The sequence below is a fragment of the Apteryx rowi genome, unplaced genomic scaffold (assembly GCF_003343035.1).
Source record: "Apteryx rowi isolate R43461 unplaced genomic scaffold, aptRow1 scaffold_93, whole genome shotgun sequence".
Lineage (NCBI taxonomy): Eukaryota > Metazoa > Chordata > Aves > Apterygiformes > Apterygidae > Apteryx > Apteryx rowi.
In genome coordinates this window covers 486,034-491,051 of record NW_020451238.1, presented here as the reverse complement: position 1 = coordinate 491,051, position 5,018 = coordinate 486,034, and positions in this window count along the sequence as shown.

Genomic DNA, 5,018 nt, shown 5'->3' with positions numbered 1-5,018 from the left:
ATATCTACCATATTTCCTCTTTCGTAGAAAATCAGTCATCTCAGCAGAGAAATAGTTCAGGATAGTGAAGCACTGGCAACATCAGCATTGTGGTTGCATTTTATCTCATTTATCTTCTCTTTCTCCTTCTCTCTCTCCTCTCTCTCCTTTTTTTTTTTTTTAATTACCTTTTCCTTCAAAACACTTCAAGGTCAAGCTAATGTGCTCAGTGGCTATTTGGATAACTTTTTTCCTCATTTTTAAAATAAAAGTATTATGTCTACTATTTTCAAAACATGAAAGAACCACCTCCAACTCAACAACTTTTATTATAAGTCTTTGCTAGCAATCCTGTGATTCCATGTGCTTGTTCCTTTGGAATTCTGGGATGGAAACTCTCTGGTCTCCCTTGCTTGAAAATCTTGAGCCCTTTCAGATTTGCTTTCACCTTTGGCGTGAAAATTTCCATTTTCATACCCTCATTTCAATTAATCATGCCGGTTTTGCTCCCTTCTTCAACTCCATTCTTCCTCTAAAAAGCTAACGTAAAGCTTTCATTTAGATTTTGGGTCAGGATAAAAGTATCTTTAATCTTTTCCCTGTCCACACACTTCACAGTAGCACCAGTTCTTCTCTTGTTCCCTGTTTATTTACATGGCTGAAGAAACATTTCCTTTTTGGCTTAATTTCTTTTTGAGTTCTATTTCAGAGTTATTCTGGATGAATCTCACTTTATTCTTAACACATACAGGTAGCATTTTTGTTCATCAGTTGTTTTCCTTACTTTTTATTGCTCTCCCACAGTCTACTAAAACTATGCCATTGTATACACTATATTAACTAACAGAGTAGACATAGTTAAATACAGGTGTTTTGCAGACAGGTACAGATTGAACATACTAGCAATGAAATTCATAGGCCAACTGAAATCAAAGATTTTATTAGAATAGAAGCAATGTTTTTATCTGATTAGAGCTGCAAAAACCCTTGCATCAGCCCTGCTTATGCCAGAAAGTCTAGCAGAAAACTTCTGCTTGTAGCAAAAAAATGCTGTTATGTTTCTTCCCTTCCAAGGAAATTAAAACTTTCTATCACTAAGAATACAACAGAAGCAGAAGTGTACAGAATGATACTTTGTACAAGCACCAAACCACTAGCCTAATTTTTCTTTTCAAAACGTTACCTTCTGTTTTGTGTTTTTCTTTTTAATTGGGTTTCTAAATCCCATGATTTTGAAGAGAACCCTGAAAATGTGAACCAAGGCAGAGCTGAATGAATCTGTGACTAGCTGCAGCATAAAACTAGCTCTGAATTGGGGGCCTTTGTGGTTGTATTTGATACTAAGGATTCAGATTACATTTCCAGTTTATAATTTTCCTTGATTACATATGAGTTTCTTAAAAGACTGCATTTTGCCTTTCAGCTGCATTAGAATAAACCTGTGGGAAAGTTCATTGTAGAATTTGTGTACTCTCCAGTTTTGAATTAGTAGCAATAGGAATAGATATGAGAAATGGAGGTATCTTTATCCAAAGGTCAAAATGCAATGTTCTTTGTGTCCATCCTCCAACTGCAGATATATTTTGATGATCAAAAGACCACAGAAAGCAGTGGGAGAACTAACTAATCCAGCTATTTATGAAGGGGCTTTACTGAGGAAAGTACCTTTGTACATAGAAGCATTTGCAGTTAAGTGACAAAAGATTTTCAAAACCACTGCTAAGAAACATTTTTATTATTGGGCCTAAGTCCTTTTTTATTTTTGGGGAGCAGGCAGGTTAGCCCTTGCCTTTGCTTTGCTTTCAGACATACACCCTATGTTAGTATTATTTTCCCTGTATGTTTTGCTTAGTTCCTGGAATTACAGTTTTTTCCTTTTTGATTCAACTTTTCTGCCCACTTTTACCCGTCAGTTTACTACTGTAAACAACTGTTTTGCCTGCTAGATGGCACTGGACATCCACTAGCATTGGGACTGAAGGCAGGTGGCACTGAAGAGCTGTAAGGGCACACGGACACCCTTTGGTCTTTATACTATTTACTTTCTGCAATGGCATTTTCATTGCTCAGGTGACTTCATTCCTCATCCACAGCACAGGATTGTAACTCTAACTCACGTCCTCTTCCTGCTTTATGATGAGCACAAACTTGTTATTAGCATAGCTACAAAGGACTGGAGGTGCTTTTGAATCCAACATTTGGTGGAAAATGACTTAAACTGAAGCCCTCAAATTCCTCCAGGTTTCAGCTACTGATTTGATTTGATTTTGAAAGCCTTTTGGGGGGATAATATTAATTAAACTTTTCTGCCTTAAAGCAGCATTACTGAGATATTTGTGAATAGATACTGAAGGTTAATATATAAGGACGGCATGAAATTTGCTTCTTCTTTGGATTCTGTCCCAAAATCTTTGTGCACTATTAGGATAAAAATCTGTAGCTACCTTGGAACCAGTGTCAACATATTCTTCAACACACTGAGGAGGAAGTTGAAGCCTTCATTTGTGTCTGTAGAGCACTCAACACAGCCCATTACTGTAGTCCTGACTGCCCTTTTCTTCAACATATATGTTAAAAAAAAAAAAAAGCAAAACTGGGAAGCAAAGCTAAGCATCAAGTATCCGGCTGGAACTAGAACTGCCTCTTTTTTCAAGGTTTCCATTAGCCCAAAACATCCTTCAGAACATAAACAAAATGCCAACGTTGCCTTTCCAGTCTGGTCTTTCACCTGAGAACGCTGCTCTCTGGGCCTGAGTGATATTCTGCTTTTCCCATAGACGGGCGCACTTTTCACCCGCAGTGGGCGTGATTTCTCAGAACTCAAGGGTGTACCCTCTGTTTGGATGGCAAGCTCCCTGGCTGTGGTTGCTTGAAGACTTTATAGGTATCGTGGTATCTCCCTTGCATGCCTGTAGATGTTTTTCTGGTAGGTGTGGTCATACTTCTACCTGGCTCATCAGATTCTCCACAGATGTCCATGGTTCTAGTGACAGTGCCAGGTCTAGCTTTCTCATTAATTCGTCTTCAACCTTATAATTATCATGTATATATGAAATTGGACGCAGTGTTACTTCCTACCATATCATTTCTAGGTGCCAGACACCTACTTTCTGTCTTTTTTGTCTCCACTGAGAATGTGTCTGTTTCTCCATATCCTTAGGGATGTTCAGAACTGATTGTCCCCAAATCTAGAGAGGACTCAAATAAAAGTAAAGGTTTTTTGCAGACCAGTCCTGACAAGTCTCGTTGGTGGCTTTTTAGGATATTTCTCCTCTTCTTGCCAACTTCCTTAACTCCCTTCACTGTCAAAAGTATATCATCTGCATAGCAAAGTTGGCAGACGGAACGAAATGCTTGTGCCTCCAGCCATTCCCGTGGAAAGCCTGGCACCTTTGTATACAAGTATGATGAAAGTGGGTTTGAACTAAGATGTTGGTCTGTGAACTGGCAGAGGCACACAGACTCTTCTGCTGACACTGGTTCTGGAGTGGGAAGCTTCAGTGGAAGAAGAGAAGATTGGGGGCAGACAGTGGCATTGCTGCAGTCTTGAAATGCCACAGAGAGACTCAAAGAAGCAGGTATTTCTAAATTCAACTGTTTAAACCTAACTGAAATAACTCCAGGATGCATTTCTTCCCTGTTTAGATAACGTAGCACAACAACTTCTGTGTATTTGCCTACCAATTCCTCTGGCACAGCATGAAGCAAATGGCTACCCACACCTCCCTGGCTATTTGCAAGGCCACTTAGCTTTAAAATACAGCTAGGAACATCACCACCAATCTTAAATTAACTTTCCCGGTGGGGGAAGAGTCTTGAATTGATCCTTATCTACTTCCCCGGGTCTTGTGCTGACAGTCAGGTTTGCTGTTCTCACCACTGCTAAAGTGTTCTGCTCTTTATTGGGTGTGCTGTGAACAAACCACCAGTCCAGACCTTTCTGGCACGACTGTTGTGATCCGTCTTATCTTTATTTGCTATTCAAGCTGCTTTGGTAGGACTGAAGAAACCTTCTCCAGTAAAAACTTTGAACTCTGGATGAGCAACCAGAACATATCTTTATTATCAGACAAGGAGGGCTTAGGCTGTAGCCGGGATACAGCTGAAGTGTATGTAAACTGCAGAGCTCTGCACAGGAAGCGGCTGAGAGCGGCTGGGGCTGAGGCTATTAGGGAATTCGTAGAGATGTGTTAAATGGTAGGCTCAGCTTCACTAATGAATCACCTTGCTCTGACTACAGAGGATTTTGGTTATGGGTGGCTGTGAGGGCACAGAAGAAAAGCAAATGTCATCTCACACTTGCAACCAATACAGAGATTCCTACATGGGCTCGTGGGAGAACTTTTGTGTACAATTACAATAAAATGTTTATATGCATTGCTGCTGTTATTACAGATTAATTAGCTACTGTCTTTAAAACACTGAAAGGGTAAAGTCCTACGTGGGTATTATTCAGATTTCTGCACAGTTGCACGTTGTGGCAATGGTCAGTAAAATTAAGACTATATCAGTTCACTTAACATTTTACAGAATAACAGCTTGAGCTTGCAAACTTTTCTCACATGCTTAGTGTAAGCATCTGAATAGCCCCACCTTGTTCAGTGTGATTACTGATGTGCTTAAAGTTAAGCATGCATGAAAGTCTTTGCAGGACCAGGGATGCAAAACACAAGTAACTTTTTCCCTTGAAATACTTCCAGTAGGTAAACTAACTAAAAAAAAAACAAAAACAAAAGCAAAAACAAAAGCAAAAACTTTAGATTTATCTTGAGTCTACGGGTGCAAAGGCCATGTCTTCATCTGCGTCTTGGATGGTGCAAAACGCACTGTCAGTCCTTAACAAACAGACACGAGTGCTAAAAAGCTAATATGCAAATCGCGTTATACAGGAGGGTGCTTTCCTGATCTGCGAATAAAGCTCGCTTGAAATTCCAATACACGCACAAGTTGCAATCCGCATTTTCCCCTAACGCACACTCGGGACCTCGCCGGGGATGGGAGCCGCGCTCTCCCCAGTGCCGCCTGCACGGCCCAGGAGC